The following is a 23,844-nucleotide window of genomic DNA, read 5'->3' as shown; positions in this document are numbered from 1 at the left end:
GAGATGTTGGATAAAAATTTTCGACATTTATAACAAGATTTATTACATTCTCATGCATTCTTTAACTGCTGTAGTGTTGAATAATAATTGATTACTTCATAGTGAGCACTGGGCGCTGCAATAGGTATCTACTGTTGGATAATGATTGCAAAATTTGACGGTCGACCTACGGAAGTTTCGTAGTATCTTTGTCTTGTAGTTTTACATAATAATTGACTTAAATGACAAGCAGAAAGCTGCATTACCGACTGAGGTATTACAGAAATATTTAGACATTGGAAAATTTATAAATTGTAGCAGTATCATGCTTCTTAGGGTGTTGTTATTTTGAATAATAGGTGACACTTGATACATATGCTAGGGTAGTGCAATAAGGATTGTAGTGTCGCATAATGATTTTCAAAATATAATATGTCGAGGCTTGCATAACTCTGAGAGTGGTGTGTGTGTGTGTGTCTATCTCTATCTCTATCTCTCTATCTCTATCTCTATATCTCTATATCTCTCTATCTATCTCTATCTCTCTATCTCTCTCTATCTCTATCTCTATCTCTATCTCTCTCTATCTCTATCTCTCTCCCCCTCTCTCTCTCCCCCTCTCTCTCTCCCTCTCCCTCTCCCTCCCCCTCCCACTCCCCCTCTCCCTCCCTCTCTCTCTTTTTTTAGTGCTTTCATAAAGTGAATGACTTTACTCTGTTACAGTGCAGTAAATGTGACTAAACTGTTAGATGAATATTTTGAAAGTTGGTAGGGAAGTTTATTACTTTCGTTATGGTCTTTGTTGTGTTGTTGTTTTGAATAGTAACTATTATCGAATTCGTCCTAATTTTGGACAGCTGCAGTAGGGTTCTGGTCTTGCATATTTTTTGGTAGATTCAAGTTGGGACTTGTTCATCTCTGACAGTACTTTTGGTTAAAGAATGTTGTGTACAATTTGGTCTACGTTGATGGATATAGGCCAGTAATATCGTCTGAACTGTTGGATAAATATTTCCTTAATACTTGACAAGATTTCTTATGTTCACTGCTTGATTGTGAGTTGCAGTGTTGAATAATGTTTGAGTACTTGTTAGTGGCAATTGTACAGCTGGAACAGGGTCTGTACTGTTGAATAATTGCCTATTTAGATTTAATCCCAGGACTTATGGGAGTGTCAGAGTATGTTTTTCTTGTGCTTTACTTGAAAATGAGTCCACACCTGTGGAGTAACGGTCAGCGCGTCTAGCTGCGCGTCTAGCTGCGAAACCGGGTTCGAATCCCGGTCGGGGCAAGTTACCTGCTTGAGATTTTTTCCAGGGTTTTACTTCAACCCAATACGAGCAAATGCTGGGTAATTTTCGGTGATGGAGCCCGGACTCATTTCACCGGCATTTTCACCTTCATATCATTCAGATGCTAAATAACCTAGATGTTGATACAGCGTCATAAAATAACCCAATAAAATAAAAAATAAAATAAAAAAACTTGAAAATGAAGGAAAAATATATGACGTGGAACTGCATTACTGACTAAGCTGTAAAAGAAAAGTTTAGAAATTGGAAACTTAGAATTGTAGAAATTCCATGTTTTCTTGGTGTGTTGTGACTTTGAATAATTGCTGTTGACTACTTGACATTGAGAGTTGGGGGTGTAGTTATGCATAATGATGTTGTAAATTGATTCCAGAACTACCAGAATTAAGACAGTGACAGTGACTTTTCTAGTGCTTGAGCGTGCATATTGCAGGGTTGTGATGATGACTGAAGTTTTAAATAAATATTTTCCAAATTCATAGGAAGAAGTGTTAGTATAGAAAACAAACAAGACCACAAGAAACTTGAGAATATAATTGAGGACTTGATTGTGATAGGTGGACGCCTGGAATAGGAATTATGGTGTTGAATGATAGCTAATTTGAGGTTAGGATTTGTACAACTGTGACATTATCATACTTGTTTTTTTTTTTTTTTGTGGAAAAATGTACATTATAATTTTTTATAGAGTGATGGTTATATGGTAGTAATTACATCTGAATTGTTGGATAAATGTTTCCAAACTTTGTAGCAAGAAGCAACATTTCTATACTTGCCTATGAGTTCTAGTTTTGAATAATGTTTGAGCAATTAATATTGATACTTGGGTACATGGAATAGGAACTATACTATTGCAGAATTATTGGTAAACGTATTATGTGTATTTCACGTGTTAAATTTTATATTATATTCACATGTTTCGGCCTGCTATTGGCCATCTTCAGAACTGGTTGTTGCTGGTCTTGGCTCCTTTTTTTTTTTTGTTTCATGTGCCGGTGTGTTTGTGTAGTGTAATGTGGAGTCAAAGAATGTGTGTGTTCTGAAATTGTGTTGTGTGTTGAGAATTTGTTTTTGATGTGTCTCTGTGTGTGTGTCTGTATATTTCGTATTGTTCTAGTGTGTTTAGTTTCTGGCTTTTTAGTTGGATGTATAGAATTTCCATGTCTGTGTTGATGTCTGTGTAGGTGTGGTTAGCATTTGTGATGTGTTCTGCATAATATAAAATTTAACACGTGAAAGACACATAATACGTTTTCCGAAGTGATATAGTGTTAGAAGTTGCGTAATCAGAATATATAATTAATTATTAGTATTTCGTGGTAGTCTCAGAGTACCTTTGTCTTGCGCTTTACATGAAAGTTGGCAAGAAATTGAAATATGTAAACCTTAATTACCGACCGATCTGTAAGAGAAATGTTGAGAAATAGGAAAGATTAGAATTGTAAAAACAGTACTGTGATGATTTTTGGGGTTTTGTTGCTTTGAATAAATTGTTAAGATTTGATAGAGAGGCTTGGGCAGCTGCGATAGGGGCTCTAGGCTTGCAGAATGATTTTCTAAATTGATGTCAGGATTATACCTGTACTGTTACAGCGGTTTTCATAGTAGTTTTATATAATAACTTAAATTTTGTAATTAGTGGGCAGGCACCATTGGATAAATATTTTCCAAATTCATAGGGAAAATTGTTAGGTTCTCATTGTTCTTGAGTTGTAGATTTTAATACTGATTGATGACTTGATAGTGAGAGCTGGAGGGCTGCAGTAGGGTGGCTTGTGTTGTATAATCATTGCTAAATTGATGCTGCGGCTTGTACAACTGTGACAGTACACTTTTTTAAACAATTTACATTATAATTTAGTTTACCCTGATGGTCATAGGGCAGTAATGACGTCTCAACTGTTGGATAAATGTTTCCAAAATTCATACGAAGGTTTATTACGTTGCCATGCTTATTTATGAGTTGTAATTTTGAATAATATTCGAGTACTTTGTACTGACAATTGGACAGTTGGAATAGGGTATGTTCTTTTTTTATAATGCCAGGAGTTATTGCAGCCTCAGAGTAACTATGTGTTTCTTGTGGCTTACATGAAAATGAACGAAAATGATAAATCGTGGAATTCCATTACTCACAGAACTGTAAGAGAAAAGTTTACAAATTGGAGAAATTAGAATTGTAGTAATTGAATGCTTTTAGGGGTGTCGTTATTTTGTATTATTGTTGACGACTTGTTATAGAGAGTTAGACAGCTGCAGTAGGGATTGTAGTGTTGAATAATTATTGGGAAATTAATGGCGGAAGTTATGTAAGGCTTAGAGAAACTTTATGGTGTGATTTTACATAATAATTGAAGCGTTTGCTGCAACAACGTTGTAAGCTACAAAATCTTCATTCGGCGTGTTTCCGTGTAATAATGTTGTGTCATGTTACTTTGCTATACTCCTTGGTTTGCAACTGTCCATTAATGCAATACGTGAAATTTGTCCACTCAGAGGTTTGCTACCCTGGAACAACAATGTTGTTCGTGTACACCTTTTTTCAGCTCCTGTTAATTTTACCAAATCTAACTTATAACGCTGTTCCAGCCGACGCTTCAGTTGACTGAAAATACTACACAGAGAGCTGCATTACCGACTGAGCTTTTACATAAATGTTTACAAATTCAGAAGTTTAGAATCATAGCACTGCCATATTACTTTGAGTATTGTGATTTGAATAATTTTTGAGTGCTTGATATTGCACTTGGATAACTGGAATAGATACTCTACTGTTGAACAATTATGGCCACATTCATGGCAGGACTTGTGCAAGTCTCTGAGTAAATTTGTGTTTTGCTTTTACCTCATAATTGACTTAAAGTAGTACACAAGGAGCTACATTACTGACTGCATTCTTGCAGAAATGTCTACAATTTGAGGGAATTCTAATTATAGAATACCCATTCTTCTTGGAGATTCGTTTTGAATAGTTGACGAATTCGTGCTGATATGTGGACAGGTACAATAGGGATTCTAGTCTTATATAAAGATTAGTAAATTCGTGTTGGGATTTACAGAACTCTGACAGTACTGTTGTTAATTGGTTTTACATAATAAATGACTTTAGTAAGGACTGTAATCTTTCATAATTTCTGCCAAATTGATGGCAGGACATCATTTTACATAATAATTGCCTGAAAGAAGTAGACATTGAGCTGTATTACCGACAATGTTGGAATTGTGGCACTGCCATAGTTTTTGTGGCAGTATTGTTTAGATTAATAGTTGACGACTTCATACAGAACTTGGACAGCTGCAATAGGGACTGTAGTGTTGCATAATGATTTTGTAAATACATGCCAGGTTTTATATTATACTGTGCGAATGTTTTTTTATTTATTTATTTATTTATTTATTTATTTATTTATTTATTTATTTACTTATTTTTTTATTTATTTATTTATTTATTTTTGTGCATATTACGTTACTTGACTCTGTTACATTTAGAGCAGTATTGGCGACTGAACTGTAGTAAAAATATTTTGGAAATTCGTAGCAATTTTTGCTGTATATCCACGTTACTTGTGGTCTTATGGTTTTGAATGAAATTGTCGACTTCATCTGATACTTGAACTGCTGCAATGGGGTCTGGTGTTCCATATTGATTGCTAAATTCATTGTGGAATTATTGTATTCTGATGATAGTTTTCTATAGTCGTTTTAAATTTTGAAAGGCTTAACAGTGACGGTTATAGTGGAGTAATGACGACTGAATTGTTGGAATAGTAAATTCCAAACACATTAGAAGATTTATTTCATTCCTATGCATTCCTTAAGTGTTGTAGTGACTGAGAGCTGGACAGCTTGAATAGTGTCTCCAATGTGAAGTAATCATTGCCACATTCATGCAGGTCCTTATGCAATTCTCAGAGTATGTTTGTCTCGTACTTTTGTATAATAAATGACTAAAATTACAAGACAGAGATGTGTTACCGACTGAACTGTTGCAGAAATATTTGCAATTGGAAAATGTAGAATTGTAGTAGTCTCGTGGTTTTGGGATGTTGTTGTTGTTATTGTTGTTTTGAATAATATTTGGTGAAATCATACAGATACTGTATTTGGACAGTTGGCATACAGACTCTAGTCTTGCATAGAGATTTTCTGAATTCATGTCTAGACCTATACCATTGTAAGGGTGCTTTTGATAAGTGCTTTTACATAATAAATGACTTTGATCTGTTACTTATAGGGCTGAAATGTTGGATAAATATTTTTCAAATTCGTAGCTAAACTTGCTGCATTGCCATGCTTGTTGTTGTTGCTGCTGCTGCTGCTGTTTTGAATAGCAATTGTCTACTTCATTGTTATAATTGGAGTGCTGCAATAGAACTCGGGTCTTGCATAATGATTGCTAAATTTTTGGTCGGGCTTACACAACTCTGATGACATTTTTGTTTAACGGTTTTACTTTTAAAATGTCTTTATAGTGATGGTTATATGGCAGATATGTCGACTAAGCTGTTGGATAAAAATGTTCGAAATTTATAACAAGATTGATTTTTCCCTGCATTCAAGTGTTGTAGTGTTCAATAATGATTGATTACTTCATATTGAAACCCGGACAGTTGCAGTAGAATATTTACTTTAGAAACGTATTATATATATTTCACGTGTTAAATTTTATGTTACTTTGTTAACATGTTTTGGACTGCTATCGGCCATCATCAGAACTGTTTGTTGCTGGTCTTGGCGCCTCTTGGTTTTGTTTCCTGTGGAGGTGTATTTTGTAGTGTAATGTGGGTCAAAGAGTGTGTGTTCTGAAATTGAGGTGTGTCTTTAAAATTTTATTTGGATGTGTTTTTGTGTGTTTATATATTTCGTATTGTTCTAGTGTGTTTAGTTTCAGGCTTTTTGGTTGGATGTGTAGAATTTCCGTGTCTGTGTTGATGTCTGTGTAAGTGTGGTTAGCATTTGTGATGTGTTCTGTATATGTGGAAGTGTTCTGTATCTTTGTTATGGCTGTGAAGTGTTCTTTGTAACCGTGTTTGAAATGATCTGCCTCTCTGTCCTATGTAGAAGTTGTTGCAGGTATTACATTTGAATTTGTATAAACCTGCGTGGTTACATTTGTTTGTGTTGTATGTGTGTTGGAATGTTTTGGTGCAGTATTAGAAACAAAACAAAAGGTGCCAAGACCAGCAACGACCAGTTCTGATGATGGCCGATGGCAAGCCGAAACATATTAACAAGATAACATAAAATTTAACACGTGAAAGATATATATAATATATTTTCCAAATCGAAAATATGTTAAAAGTTGTGTAATCAAGATGTATAATGAATATCTACTGTTGAAAAATCATTGTCATTTGATGCCAGACCTATTAAGTTCTCAGAGAGTTTTTGTCTGATGGTTTTACATAATAATTGACTTACGTTGCAAGCATACAGGTGCATTACAGATTAATGTATTGTAAAAATTTTTATACATTAGAAAATTTACAATTGTAACCCTCCCATGATTTATGGGTTGTTGTTATTTTGAATAATAGTTGGCAACTTGATACAGATACTTGGGGTGCTGGAATAGGGATTGTAGTGTTGCATTATGATTTTCTAAATTCATGCCAGGCTTGCACAACTTTGAAGTTGGTCTTTCTTTTTGTTAGTATCTTCACATTGGTAGTGAATAACTCTAGTCTGTTACAGAGGAATAAAGTTGACTGAACTGTTGGGTGAATATTTTCCAAATTCGTAGCAAGATTTACTGCATTCCAATGCCTTTTGTTGTCTCCTTGTTTTGAATAGTAACTGTCGAGTTGATTTTGATTCTTGGACAGCTGCAATAGCACTCTGGTCTTGCATAATTATTGCTAGATTCGAGTTGGGACATATACAGTTCTGACTATACTTTTGTTTGAAGAATTTAGCATTATAATTTGGTTTACACTGGTGGTTATGTGGCGATAATGATGTGTGAACTGTTGGACAAATGTTTTCAAAATTAATAGCAATAATTATGATATTCCTATGCTTGCTTATCAGTTGTAGTGTTGAATAATGTTTGAGTAATTAATACTGACACCTGGAGAGCTGGAATATGGAGTGTACTGTGGGATAATTATTGCTATTTGATGCCAGGATTTATGAGAGTGTGTGAATAACTTGTGTTGCAATTTACATGAAAATTGACAAGCATTGAAAGACGTAGAGCTTAATTACCGATTGAGATGTAAGAGAAATGTTGACAAATTGGAAAAATGAGAATTGTATAGTCCCATCGCTCTAATTTCCAGCAGACAAACACTATGCAGGTCAGCTACATTTAAAGGTATTCATCTTGTGATTTGCTGATGAAGACGTTAAGCATTTCATAAGGCTCGAGAAATACTTACTGTATTCGCCCGCCATTTTGGCTCTTTCGTTGGCGTTTGCAGAAAGCACACGAGGACATTATTTGCCACTCAAATATTTGCTGAATTACAGTGCGTTTGATTTATTATCATAGGAGCTACGACATGATAATTTTTAACGGTGTGGCAAATAGTTCCCTCATCTGATAGCTCGGCAATGAAAGAACAAAAATGGCGAACGATACTACCTACCTGGACATTATAGAGCCTTGACTTCCTAAGACGTAAGCAAAGAGGAGGAGTCACGCCGGGAATACCAGCGTCACGACTATAGCACTGAGATGATTTTTGGGGTTTTGTTGTTTTGAATGAACTGTGAAGGCTTGATAGAGGTGTTTGAACAGTTTCAATAGGGGCTGTAGCCTTGCATAATGATTTTATAAATTGATGTTAGGTCTTAAACCTATACATGCTGCATGGCTTTGACTAGATAATTAGAGAGCAGTAATACAGGATAAATGTGATAACAAACTTTTGTTATGTTGCCATGATTCTTTTTGGTGTTGCATAATGATTGGTAAATTGATGCTGGGATTTGTAGAACTGTGGCAGTAGTTTTTCTTTTCTTTAAGAATTACATTACAGTTTGGTTTACACTGATGGTTATAAGGCAGTTTTGTCGACTCAGGAATTGGATAATTTTTTTGTAAATTCATTGCAAGATTTATTGCAATTCTCATGCTCGATAATGGGTTATAGTATTCGAATAATGTTTGACTAGTTGATACAGACTCTTGGACAGCTGGAGTAGGGACTGCACTGTACTGTAGAATTATAATTGCCATTTCATAAAAGAACTTATTGCAGTTTTAGAGTACTTTTTTGTTGTGCTTTACATGACAATTAAGAAAAATGAAAAGACGTATATGTGAATTACCAACAGAGCTGTAACAGAAATGTTTACAAATTGGAATATTTGGAATTTTGGACGTCCATGCTTGTTGAGGTGGTGTTGTTTTGAATAATGCTTGAAAACTTGATACTGATATTTGGACAGATGTAATAGGGATTGCAGTCATGCATAATGATTTGCTAAAAAGATGCTATATCTTATACAAGTGTGACAATGATTTGTTTAGTTGTTTCACATAAGTGACTTTAGCCTGATAGTTATAGGGCAGTAAGGAGGAGTGAAAATGTTACAAAATAATTTGCAGATTCATAACAACATTATTATGTTACCATACACGTTGAGGTCTTTTTGTATTTAACAGTAATTGATGATTTTACTCAAACACTTGAACACCTGCAATAGAGATTCTAGTATTGGAAATTTTTTTTAAAACATGTTAGGTCTTATACCACTGTGAGAGTCCTTTTTTATATAATTCATGACTTGACGCTGTTACCGGTACTTACATAGCAGTAATGGCGAGTGAACTGTTGTATAAATATTTTCCATATTCGTGGAATTATTTACTGTATTTCAAAGGTTGTTGAGGCCTTATTTTGACTAAAGTTGTCAACTTGATTTTGATACTTGGATAATTGCAATGGGATTGTGATCTTGCATAATGTTTGGTAAATTATTGTTGGGCTTTATTCTTCTTTAATAGAATTTTTTTTAATGGTTTTAAATTTTAAAAGGGTTTACAGAGATGGTTATTGTGCAGTAATGACGACTGAACTGTTGGAAAATTATTTAGCAAATATATAATAAGATATATTACATTGCCATACATTTCTTAAGTGTTTTAGTGTTGAATAATGTTGGACTACTTCATACTCACAGCTTCAATAGAGTCTGTACTGTTGAATAAACATTGCCAAATGAATGCCGGGCATTATGCAAGTCTTAGAGTATGTTTGTCTTGTAGTTTTACATAATAATTGATATAAATTGGAAGACATAGAGCTGCATTAGCGAATGAGCCACATGCAATAGGGACTGTACTGTTGCACAATTATTGGTAAACGTAATATATGTCTTTCACGTGTTAAATTTTATATTATAATGTTGACATGCCCATCTTCAGAACTGGTTGTTGCTGGTCTTGGCACCTTTTTTTTTTTTTTGTTTCCTGTGGCGGTGTGTTTGTGTAGTGTAATGTGGAGTCAAAGACTGTTTCTGTTCTGTAATTGTGTTGTGTGTTGAGAATTTCTGTTGGATGTGTTTGTGTATGTATGTCTGTATATTTCGTATTGTTGTAGTGCGTTTAGTTTCCGGCTTTTTGGTTGGATGTGTAGAATTTCCATGTCTGTGTTGATGTCTGTGAAGGTGTGGTTAGCATTTGTGATGTGTTCTGCATAATATAAAATTTAACACGTGAAAGACACATAATACGTTTTCCGAAGTGATATAGTGTTAAAACTTGCGTAATCAGAATATATAATGTATTATTAGTATTTCGTGGTAGTCTCAGAGTACCTTTGTGTTGCGCTTTACATGAAAGTTGGCAAGAAATTGAATTATGTAGAGCTTAATTTTTTTTAAATTTTAGTTGGTTATTTAACGACGCTTTATCAACTACCATGTTATTTAGCGTCGATGAGATGGGTGATAGCGAGATGATATTTGGCGAGATGAGGCCGAGGATTCGCCATAGATTACCTTGCATTCACATTACGGTTAGGGAAAACCTCGGAAAAAACCCAACCAGGTAATCAGCCCAAGCGGGGATCGAACCCACGCCCAAACGCAACTTCAGAACGACAGGCAAGCGCCTTAACCGACTGAGCTATGCCGGTGGCTGTAGAGCTTAATGCAAACCAATCTGTAAGAGAATGTTGAGAAATAGGAAAGATTAGAACTGTAATACTGGTACTGTGATGATGTTTGGGGTTTTGTTGTTTTCAATAAATTGTTAAGATTTGATAGAGAGGCTTGGGCAGCTGCGATAGGGGCTCCAGGCTTGCAGAATGATTTACTAAATTGATGTCAGAATTATACCTGTAATGTTACAGTGGTTTAGATAGTAGTTTTATATGATAACTTTAATTTTGCAATTAGAGGGCAGTCACTATTGGATAAATATTTTCCAAATTCATAGGGAAAATTGTTAGAATTTAATTTTTCTTGAGTTGTTGATTTCAATACTAATTGATGACTTGGTTGTGAGAGCTGGAGGGCTGCAATAGGGAGGCTGGTGGACAGTACGTTTTTTTTTTTTTTTTTTAACAATTTACATTATAATTTAGTTTACCCTGATGGCAGTAATGACGTCTCAACTGTTGGATACATGTTTCCAAAATTCATAGGAAGGTTTATTACATTGCCATGCTTATTTATGAGTAGTAATTTTGAATAATATTTGAGTACTTTGTACTGACAATTGGACAGCTGGAATAGGGTATGTTCTGTTTATATAATGCCAGGAGTTATTGCAGCATCAGAGTACGTGTTTCTTGTGGCTTACAGGAACATGAAGGAAAATGATAAAACTTGGAATTCAATTACTCACAGAACTGTAAGAGAAAAGTTTACAAATTGAAGAAATTATAATTGTAGCAATTGAATGCTTTTTGGGGTGTTGTTATTTAGAATTATTGTTGACGACTTGTTATAGAGAGTTAGTCAGCTGCAGTAGGGATTGTAGTGTTGAATAATTATTGCGAAATTAATAGCAGAAGTTATGTAAGGCTTAGAAGAACTTTATGGTGTGATTTTACATAATAATTGAAGTGTCTGCTGGAATAACGTTGTATGCTACAAAATCTTCATTCGGATGTTTCCGTGTAATAATGTTGTGTCATGTTACCTCGCTGTACTCCTAGGCTTGCAACTGCCCATCAATGCAATACGTGAAATTTGTCCACTCAAAAGTTTACTACCCTGGAACAACGACGTTGTATGTGTACACATTTTTTCAGCTCCTGTAAATTTTACCAAATGTAACTTATAACGCTGTTCCAGCAGATGCTTCAATCGACTGAAAATACTACACATAGAGCTGCATTACCGCTTGAGCTTCTACATAAATGTTTAGGAATTGAGAAGTGTATTATCATAGCACTGCCATATTGCTTGGAGTGTTGTTGTTTGAATCATTTTTGGACAACTGGAATAGATACTCTACTGTTGAATAATTATGGCCAAATTCATGGCAGGACTTGTGCAAGTCTCTGAGTAACATTTATTCTGCTTTTACATCATAATTGACTTAAAGTAGTGCACAAGGAGTTGCATTACTGAGTGAATTCTTGCAGAAATGTTTACAATTTGTGGGAATTGGAATTATACAATTCCCATTCTACTTGGAGTGTCATTTTGAATATATGACGAATTCGTGCTGATACTCGGACAGGTACATTAGGGATTCTAGTCTTGTATAAAGATTAGTAAATTGGTGTTACGATTTATAGAAGTGTGACAGTACTGTTGTTAATTGGTTTTACATAATAAAGGACTTTAGTAATTTCTGCCAAATTGATGGCAGGACTATGCACGGCTTAGAAGAGGACATTTTTATTGTGATTTTACATAATAATTGGCTGAAAGAAGTAGACATTGAGCTGTATTACCAACTAAGTTGAAATTGTATTACTGCTATATTTTTTGTGGCAGTATTGTTTAGATTAATAGTTGACGACTTCATACATAACTTGGCCAACTGCAGTACGGACCCTAGTGTTGCATAATTATCTTGTGAATACATGCCAGGTTTTATACTACTGTGAGATTTTATTATTATTATCATTATTTTTTTTATTTATTTATTTATTTTTTTTTTCATATTACGTTAATCGACTCTATCACATTAAGAGCAGTAGTAGCAACTGAACTGTAGTAAAAATATTTTGGAAATTCGTAGCAATTTCTGCTGTATATCCACGTTACTTGTGGTCTTATGGTTTTGAATGAAATTGTCGACTTCATTCTGATACTTGGACTGCTGCAATGGGGTCTGGTGTTCTATATTGTTTGCTAAATTCTTTGTGCAACGTATTGTATTCTGACGGTAGTTTTCTATAGCGGTTTTAAATTTGAAAAGGATTAACAGTGATGGTTATAGTGGAGTAATGACGACTGAATTGTTGGAATAGTAAATTCCAAACACATCAGAAGGTTTATTACATTCCTATGCGTTCTGTAAGTGTTGTAGTGACTGAGAGCTGGACAGCTTGAATGGTGCCATAAATGTGGAGTAATCATTGCCACATTCATGCAGGACCTTATGCAATTCTCAGAGTATGTTTGTTTCGTACTTTTGTATAATAAATAATTTACTAAAATTACGAGACAGAGCTGCATTACCGACTGAACTGTTGCAGAAACATTTGCAATTGTAAAATGTAGAATTGTAGCAGTCTCGTGGTTTTTGGGATGTTGTTGTTTTAAATAGTATTTGGCGAAATCATACAGATACTGTATTTGGACAGTTGGCATACAGAGTCTAGTCTTGCATAGATAGTGATTTTCTGAATTCATGCCTAGACCTGTACCATTGTAAGGGTGCTTTTGATAAGTGCTTTTACATAATAAATGACTTGATCTGTTACTAATAGGGCTGAAATGTTGGATAAATATTTTTCAAAATCGTAGCTAGATTTACTGCATTGCCGTGCTTGTTGTGTTGTTGCTACTGCTGTTGTTGTTGTTGTTTTTGTTGTTGTTGCTGCTGCTGCTGTTGTTGCTGCTGCTGCTGCTGCTGATGCTGCTTTGAATAGCAATTGTCTACTTCATTCTGATAATTGTATTGCTGCAATAGAACTCGGGTCTTGCATAATGATTGCTAAATTTTTGGTCGGACTTACAGAACTGTGATGGCATTTTTGTTTAACGGTTTTATTTTTAAAATGTCTTTATAGTGATGGTTATATGGCAGATATGTCGACTAAGCTGTTGGATAAAAATGTTCAAAATTTATAACAAGATTGATTTTTCCCTGCATTCAAGTGTTGTAGTGTTCAATAATGATTGACTACTTCATATTGAAACCCGGAGAGTTGCAGTAGAATATTTACTTTAGAAACGTATTATATATATTTCACGTGTTAAATTTTATGTTATCTTGTTAACATGTTTTGGACTGCTATCGGCCGTCATCAGAACTGTTCGTTGCTGGGCGCCTTTTGTTTTGTTTCCTGTGGGGGTGTATTTGGTATTGTAATGTGGAGTCAAGGAGTGTGTGTTCTGAGATTGAGTTGTGTGTCTAGAATTTCATTTGGATGTGTTTTTGCGTGTTTGTATATTTCGTATTGTTCTAGTGTGTTTAGTTTCTGGCTTTTTGGTTGGGTGTGTAGAATTTCCATGTCTGTGTTGATGTCTGTGTAAGTGTGGTTAGCATTTGTGATGTGTTCTGTATATGTGCAAGTGTTTTGTATTTTTGTTATGGCTGTGAAGTGTTCTTTGTAATGTGTTTGTAATGATCTGTCTGTCTGTCCTATGTAGAAGTTGTTGCAGGTATTACATTTGAATTTGTATAAGCCTGTGTGGTTGCATTTGTTTATTTGTGTTGTATGTGTGTTGAAATGTTTTGGTACAGTATTAGAAAACAAAACAAAAGGTGCCAAGTGCAGCAACGACCAGTTCTGATGATGGCCGATGGCAAGCCGGAACATGTTAACGAGATAACATAAAATTTAACACATGACAGATATATAGTACGTTTTCCAAATGGATACCATGTTAAAAGTTGTGCAATCGAGATATATAATGAATATCTATTGTTGAAAAATCATTATCAATTTGATGCCAGACCTATTGAGATCTCAGAGAGTTTTTGTCTGAAGCTTTTACATAATGATTGACTTACATTGCAAGCATTCAGTTGCATTGCACATTAATGTATTGTAAAAATTTTTACACATTAGAAAATTTACAATTGTAACCCTCCCATGATTTATAGGTTGTTGTTATTTTGAATAATAGTTGGCAACTTGATACAGATACTTGGGCTGCTGGAATAGGGATTATAGTGTTGCATAATGATTTTCTAAATTCATGCCAGGACTTACACAAATTTGAGATTGGTCTTCTTTTTGCTAGTACTTTGACGACATTGGTAGTGAATAACTCTAGTCTGTTATAGAGGAATAAAGTTGACTGAACTGTTGGGTGAATATTTTCCAAATTCGTAGCAAGATTTACTGCATTCCAATGCCTTTTGTTGTCTCCTTATTTTGAATAGTAATTGTCGAGTTGATCATGATTCTTGGGCAGCTGCAGTAGTGCTCTGCTCTTGCATAATTATTGCTAGATTCGAGTTGGGACGTATACATCTATGACTATACTTTTTTTTGAAGAATTTAGCATTATAATTAGGTTTACTCTGGTGGTTATGTGGCGATAATGATGTGTGAACTGTTGGACAAATGTTTTCAAAATTAATAGCAAGAATTATGATATTCCTATGCTTGCTTATCAGTTGTAGTGTTGAATAATGTTTGAGTAATTAATACTGACACCTGGACAGCTGGAATATGGAGTGTACTATGGAATAATTATTGCTATTTGATGCCAGGATTTATGAGAGTGTGTGAATAACTTTGTGTTGCAGTTTACATGAAAATTGACAAGCATTGAAAGACGTAGACCTTAATTACCGACTGAAATGTGAGAGAAATGTTGACAAATTGGAAAAATGAGAATTGTATAGTCCCGTCGCTCTAATTTCCGGCAGACAAACATGTTGCAGGTCGGCTACATTTAAAGGTATTCATCTTGTGATTCGCTGATGAAGACGTTAAGCATTTCATAAGGCTCGATAAATATTTAATGTATTCGCCCGCCATTTTGGCTCTTTCGTTGGCATTTGCAGAAAGCACACGAGGACATTATTTGCCACTCAATTATTTGCTGAATTACAGTGCGTTTGATTTATTATCATAGGAGCTAAGACATGATAATTTTTAACGGTGTGGCAAATAGTTCCCTCATCTGATAGCTCGGCAACGAAAGAACAAAAATGGCGAACGATACTACCTACCTAGACATTATAGAGCCTTGACTTCCTAAGACGTAAGCAAAGAGGAGGAGTCACGCCGGGAATAACAGCGTCACGACTATTGCACTGAGATAATTTTTGGGGTTTTGTTGTTTTGAATGAACTGTGAAGACTTGATAGAGGTGTTTGCATAGTTTCAATAGGGGCTGTAGCCTTGCATAATGATATTCTAAACTGATGTGAGGTCTTAAACCTATACATGCTGCATGGCTTTGACTTGATAATTAGAGGGCAGTAATACAGGATAAATATGATAACAAACTTTTGTTATGTTGCCACGATTCTTTTTGGTGTTGTATAATGATTGGTAAATTGATGCTGGGATTTGTAGAACTGTGGCAGTAGTTTTTTTTTTCTTTAAGAATTACATTACAGTTTGGTTTACACTGATGGTTATAAGGCAGTTGTGTCGACTCAGGTGTTGGATAATTTTTTCGTAAATTCATTGCAAGATTTATTGCAATTCTCATGCTTGATAATGGGTTATAGTATTCGAATAATGTTTGACTACTTGATACAGACTTTTGGACTGCTGGAGTAGGGACTGCACTGTACTGTAGAATGATAATTGCCATTTCATGGACAGAACTGATTGCAGTTTCAGAGTATATTTGAGTTGTGCTTTACATGACAATTAAGAAAAATGAAAAGATGTATATTTGAATTACCGACAGAGCTGTAACAGAAATGTTTACAAATTGGAATATTTGGAATTGTAGGACGTCCATGCTTGTTGAGGTGGTGTTGTTTTGAATAATGCTTGAAAACTTGATACTGATATTTGGACAGATGTAATAGGGATTGCAGTCTTGCATAATGATTTGCTAAAATGATGCTATATCTTATACAAGTCTGACAGTGATTTGTTTACTTGTTTCACATAAGTGACTTTAGTCTGATAGTTATAGGGCAGTAAGGAGGAGTGAAAATGTTCAGAATAACTTGCAGATTCATAACGACATTAATTATGTTACCATACGCTTTGAGGTCTTTTTGTATTTGACAGTAATTGATGATTTTACTGAAACACATGAACACCTGCAATAGAGATTCTAGTTTTGGATTAACACATGTTAGGTTTTATACCACTGTGAGAGTCATTTTTTATATAATTAATGACTTTACGCTGTTACTGGTACTTACATAGCAGTAATGACGAATGAACTGTTGTATAGTTATTTTCCATATTCGTGGAAATATTTACTGTATTTCAAAGTTTGTTGTGGCCTTGTTTTGACTAAAGTTGTCAACTTGATTCTGATACTTGGATAGTTGCAATGGGATTGTGATATTGCATAATGTTTGGTAAATTATTGTTGTGATTTATTGTTCTGTGACAGAACTTTTGTTTAATGGTTTTAAATTTTAAAAGGGCTTACAGAAATGGTTATTATGCAGTAATGACGACTGAACTGTTGGAAAATTATTTAGCAAATATATAATAAGATATATTACATTGCCATACATTTCTTAAGCGTTGCGTTGTTGAATAATGTTGGACTACTTCATACTCACAGCTTCAATAGAGTCTGTACTGTTGAATAAACATTGCCAAATGAATGCCGGGCATTATGCAAGTCTTAGAGTTTGTTTGTCTTGTAATTATACATTATAATTTATATAAATTAGAAGACAGAGCTGCATGGAATAGGGACTGTACTGTTGCACAATTATTGGTAAATGTAATATATGTCTTTCACGTGTTAAATTTTATATTATATTGTTGACATTTTCGGCCCGCTATTGGCCATCTTTAGAACTGGTTGTTGCTGGTCTTGGCACTTTTTTTTTTGTTTTCTGTGGCGGTGTGTTTGTGTAGTGTAATGTAGAGCCAAAGAATGTTTGTGTTCTGTAATTGTGTTGTGTGTTGAGAATTTCTGTTCGATGTGTTTGAGTGTGTCTGTATATTTCGTATTGTTGTAGTGTTTTTGGTTTCTGGCTTTTTAGTTGGATGTGTAGAATTTCCATGTCTGTGTTGATGTTTGTGTAGGGGTGGTTAGCACTTGTGATGTGTTCTGCGTAATATAAAATTTAACACGTGAAAGACACATAATACGTTTTCCGAAGTGATATAGTGTTAAAACTTGCGTATTCAGAGTGTATAATGTATTATTAGTATTTCGTGGTAGTCTAAGAGTACCTTTGTCTTGCGCTTTACATGAATGTTGGCAAGAAATTGAAATCTGTAGAGCTTAATTTCCAACCGAGCTATAAGAGAAATGTTGAGAAATAGGAAAGATTAGAATTGTAATACCAGTACTGTGATGATTTTTGGTGTTTTGTTTTTTTTAATAAATTTATAAAATTTGATAGAGAGGCTTGGGCAGCTGCGATAGGGGCTCTAGGCTTGCAGAATGATTTTCTAAATTGATGTCAGGATTATACCTGTAATGTTACAGCAGTTTTCATAGTAGTTTTATATAATAACTTTAATTTTGTAATTAGAGGGCAGTCACTATTGGATAAGTATTTTCCAAATTCATAGGGAAAATTGTTAGAATTTAATTTTTTTGAGTTGTTGATTTTAATACTAATTGATGACTTGGGTGTGAGAGCTGGAGGGCTGCAATAGGGAGGCTGGTGTTGTATAATCATTGCTAAATTGATGCTGGGGATTGTACAAGTGTGACAGTGCATTTGTTTTAAACAATTTACATTATAATTTAGTTTACCCTGATGGCAGTAATGACGTCTCAACTGTTGGATAAATGTTTCCAAAATTCATAGGAAGGTTTATTACATTGCCATGCTTATTTATGAGTTGTAATTTTGAATAATATTTGAGTACTTTGTACTGACAATTGGACAGCTGGAATAGGGTATGTTCTGTTGATATAATGCCAGGAGTTATTGCAATAACAGAGTGCATGTTTCTTGTGGCTTACATGAAAATGAAGGAAAATGATAAACCTGGAATTCCATTACTCACAGAACTATAAGAGAAAAGTTTACAAATTGGAGAAATTAGAATTGTAGCAATTGAATGCTTTTTGGGGTGTCGTTATTTTGTATTATTGTTGACGACTTGTTATAGAGAGTTAGACAGCTGCAGTAGGGATTGTAGTGTTGAATAATTATTGCGATATTAATAGCAGAAGTTATGCAAGGCTTAGGGGAACTTTATGGTGTGATTTTACATAATAATTGAAGCGTCTGCTGGAATAACGTTGTATGCTACAAAATCTTCATTTGGCATGTTTCCGTGTAATAATGTTGTATGTCATGTTACTTTGCTATACTCCTTCGCTTGCAACTTTCCATCAATGCAGTACGTGAAATTTTTGCACTCAAAAGTTTGCTACCCTGGAACAACAACGTTGTATGTGTACACATTTTTTCAGCTCCTGTAAATTTTATCAAATGTAACTTATAATGCTGTTCCAGCCGATGCTTCAATTGACTGAAAATACTACACATAGAGCTGCATTACCGACTGAGCTTTTACATAAATGTTTACAAATTCAGAAGTTTAGAATCACAACACTGCCATATTACTTGGAGTGTTGTTGTTTGAATAATTTTTGAGTACTTGATACTGCACTTGGACAACTGGAATAGATACTCTACTGTTGAATAATTATGGCCACATTCATGGCAGGACTTGTGCAAGTCTCTGAGTAACATTTCTTCTGCTTTTACATCATAATTGACTTAAAGTAGTGCACAAGGAGTTGCATTACTGAGTGAATTCTTGCAGAAATGTTTACAATTTGTGGGAATTGGAATTATACAATTCCCATTCTACTTGGAGTGTCATTTTGAATATATGACGAATTTGAGCTGATACTCGGACAGGTACAATAGGGATTCTAGTCTTGTATAAAGATTAGTAAATTGTTGTTGGGATTTATAGAACTCTGACAGTACTCTTGTTAATTGGTTTTACATAATAAATGTGTTTAGTAATTTCTGCCAAATTGATGGCAGGACTATGCAAGTCTTAGAAGAGGACATTTTTATTGCGATTTTACATAATAATTGGCTGAAAGAAGTAGACATTGAACTGTATTACCAACTAAGTTGGAAATATATTACTGCCATATTTTCTGTGGCAGTATTGTTTAGATTAATATTTGACGACTTCATACAGAACTTGGCCAGCTGCAATACGGACTCTAGTGTAGCATAGTGATTTTGTAAATACATGCCAGGTTTTATACTACTGTGAGATTTTATTATTATTATTATTATTTTTTTTTCATATTACGTTAATCGACTCTATCACATTTAGAGCAGTAGTAGTGACTGAACTGTAGTAAAAATATTTTGGAAATTCGTAGCAATTTTTGCTGTATATCCACGTTACTTGTGGTCTTGTGGTTTTGAATGAAATTGTCGACTTCATTCTGATACTTGGACTGCTGCAATAGGGTCTGGTGTTCTATATTTATTGCTAAATTCATTGTGGAACTTATTGTATTCTGATAGTAGTTTTGTATAACGGTTTTAAATTTGAAAAGGCTTAACAGTGATGGTTATAGTGTGGTAATGACGACTGAATTGTTGGAATAGTAAATTCCAAACACATTAGAAGATTTATTAGATTCCTATGCATTCCTTAAATGTTGTAGTGACTGAGAGCTGGACAGCTTGAATAGTGTCTCAAATGTGGAATAATCATTGCCACATTCATGCAGGACCTTATGCAATTCTCAGAGTATGTTTGTTTCGTACTTTTGTATAATAAATAATTGACTAAAATTACAAGACAGAGCTGCATTACCGACTGAACTGTTGCAGAAATATTTGCAATTTGAAAATGTAGAATTGTAGGAGTCTCGTGATTTTTGGGATATTGTTGCTGTTTTGAGTACTATTTGGTGAAATCATACAGATACTGTACTTGGAGAGTTGGCATACAGATTCTACTCTTGCTTAGTGATTTTCTGAATTTATGCCTAGACCTATACCATTGTAAGGGTGCTTTTGATAAGTCCTTTTACATAATAAATGACTTTGATCTGTTACTTATAGGGCTGAAATGTGGGATAAATATTTTTCCAAATATGTAGCTACATTTACTGCATTGCCGTGCTTGTTGTGTTGTTGTTACTGCTGCTGCTGCTACTGCTGTTGCTGCTGCTGCTTTCAATAACAATTGTCTACTTCATTGTTATAATTTGAGTGCTGTAATAGGACTCGGGTCTTGCATAATGATTGCTAAATTTTTGGTCAGACTTACACAACTGTGATGGCATTTTTGTTTAACGGTTTTACTTTTAAAAAGTCTTTATAGTGATGGTTATATGGCAGATATGTCGGCTAAGCTGTTGGATAAAAATTTCCGAAATTTATAGCAAGATTGATTACATTCCCTGCATTCAAGTGTTGTAGTGCTAAATAATGATCGAATACTTCATATTGATACATGGATAGTTGCAATAGAATGTCTACTTTAGTAATGTATTATATACCAGTATCTTTGACGTGTTAAATTTTATGTTATCCTTTTTAACATATTTCGGCGTGCTATTGGCCATCATCAGAACTGGTCATTGCTGGTCTTGGCGCCTTTTGTTTTGTTTGCTGTGGGAGTGTGTTTGTGTAATGTAATGTGGAGTCAAAGAGTATGTGTGTTCTGAGATTGAGTTGTGTGTTTGTATATTTCATATTGTTCTGGTGTGTTTAGTTTTTTGGCTTTTTGGTTGGATATGTAGAATTTCCATGTCTGTGTTGATGTCTCTGTATGTGTGGTTAGCATTTGTGATCTGTTCTGTATATTTGGAATTGTTTTGTAATTTTGTTATGACTGTGATGTGTTCTTTGTAACGTGTTTGAAATGATCTGCCTGTCTGTCCTATGTAGAAGTTGTTGCAGGTGTTACATTTGAATTTGTATATGATTGTTTGGTTTTGCTTATTTGTTTGTTTGTTTGTTTGTTTGTGCTGTATGTGTGTTGAGATAGTTTTGTAGAGTATTAGGAAACAAAATAAAAGGCGCCAAGACCAGCAACGACCAGTACTGATGATGGCCGATAGCAGGCCGAAACATGTAACAGGATAACATAAAATTTAACACGTGAAAGATATAGGCTATTGTACTTTTTCCAAAGTGATATAGTGTTAAAAGTTGCGTAATCGAGATGTATAATGAATATATACTGTTGGATGAATCATTGTTAATTTGATGCCAGACCTATGGAGATCTCAGAGTGTTTTTGTTTGATGCTTTTACACAGTAATTCACTTAAATTGTAAGCATACAGCTTCATTACAGACTGGTCTATTGTAGAAATTTTTACACATTAGAAAATTTATAATTATAACCCTCCCATCCTGTATCGGTTGTTGTTATTTTGAATAATATTTGGCAACTTGATACAGATACTTGGGCTGCTGGAATAGGAACTTTACTGTACTTTAGAATGATAATTGCCATTTGATGACAGGACTTTTTGCAGTGTCAGAGTATATTTGTGTTGTGCTCTACTTGAGAATTAAGAAATTGAAAAGACGTATATGTGAATTACCAACAGAGCTGCAACAGAAATGTTTACAAAATGGAAAATTTTGAATTGTAAGACGCCCATGCTTGTTGAGGTGGTGTTGTTTTGAATAATAATTGAAAACTTGATACCGATATTGGGACAAATGTAATAGGGATTGCAGTCTTGTATAATGACATGCTGAAATGATGCTATGTCTTATACAAGTCTAACAGTGATTTGTTTAGTTGTGTTACATAAGTGACTTTAGCCAGGAGGAGTGAAAATGTTACAAAATAATTTGCAGATTCATAACAACATTAATTATGTTACCATACGCGTTGAGGTCTTTTTGTATTTAACAGTAATTGATGATTTTACTCACACACTTGAACAGCTGCAATAGAGATTCTAGTATTGGATTAACACATGCTAGGTCTTATACCACTGTGAGAGTCATTTTTTATATAATTAATGACTTTACGCTGTTACCGGTACTTACATAGCAGTAATTAATGACGAGTGAACTGTTGTATAAATATTTTCCATATTCGTGGAAATATTTACTGTATTTCAAAGGTTGTTGTGGCCTTATTTTGACTAAAGTTGTCAACTTGATTCTGATACTTGGATAGTTGCAATGGGATTGTGATCTTGCATAATGTTTGGTAAATTATTGTTGGGCTTTATTGTTCTGTGACAAAAGTTTTTTTAAATGGTTTTAAATTTGGTTATTGTGCAGTAATGACGACTGAACTGTTGGAAAATTATTTAGCAAATGTATAACAAGATATATTACATTGCCATACATTTCTTAAGTGTTGCAGTGTTGAGTAATGATGGACTACTTCATACTGACAGCTTCAATAGAATCTGCACTGTTGAATAAACTTTGCCAAATAAATGCCCGGCGTTATGCAAGCCTGAAAGAGTGTTTGTCTTGTAGCTTTAAATAATAACTGATATGAATTAGAAGACATAGAGCTGTATTACCGTCTGAGCATTTTTGCAGAAAAATGTAGAATTGTAGAACTTTTGTGCTTTTTGGGGAGTTGTTGTTTTAAATAACGTTTGGTGAAATCATATAGATACTTGGTGAGTTGCAATAGGGACTATGGTTTTGCTTAGTGATTTTTTTTAATTCGTAGACATATAACATTGTAAAAGTGCTTTTGATATGTGGTTTCACATAATAAATTACTTTAGTCTGTTTCTTATAAGGCAATAATGAGGGCTGAACTGTGGGATAAATATTTTCAAATTCGTAGCTAGATTTTCTGCATTCCCGTGCTCGTTATGTTGTTGTTGTTGTTGTTGTTGTTGTTGTTGTTGTTGTTGTTGTTGTTGTTGTTGTTGTGTTGTTGTTGTTTTGAAAAGTAATTGTCGTCTTCATTCTGATACGTGCTTAGCTGCAATCAGACTGTTGTCTTGCATAATAATTAGTAAATTATTGGTGGACTTGTACAATTGAGAGTATTTTTTTTACTGTTTTACTCTTTATAGTGATGATTATAGGGCAGAAATGTCGACTGAGATGTTGGATAAAAATGTTCGATATTTATAACAAGATTTATTACATTTACATGCATTTTTTAACTGCTGTAATGTTGAATAACCACTGATTACTTTATAGTGATCACTAGGCACTGCGATAGGTATGTATTGTTGAATAATGATTGCCAAATTTGACGGTAGATCTGCGGAAGTTTAATAGTATCTTTATCTTGTAGTTTTACATAATAATTGACTGAAATGACAAGCAGAAAGCTGCATTACCGAGTAAGGTATTACAGAAATATTTAGGCATTGGAAAATTTATATTCAAGCATTATCATGCTTTTTGG

This window comes from Periplaneta americana, chromosome 3, assembly GCF_040183065.1.
Source record: "Periplaneta americana isolate PAMFEO1 chromosome 3, P.americana_PAMFEO1_priV1, whole genome shotgun sequence".
Taxonomy (NCBI): domain Eukaryota; kingdom Metazoa; phylum Arthropoda; class Insecta; order Blattodea; family Blattidae; genus Periplaneta; species Periplaneta americana.
Note: the sequence above shows the minus strand (reverse complement) of the source record.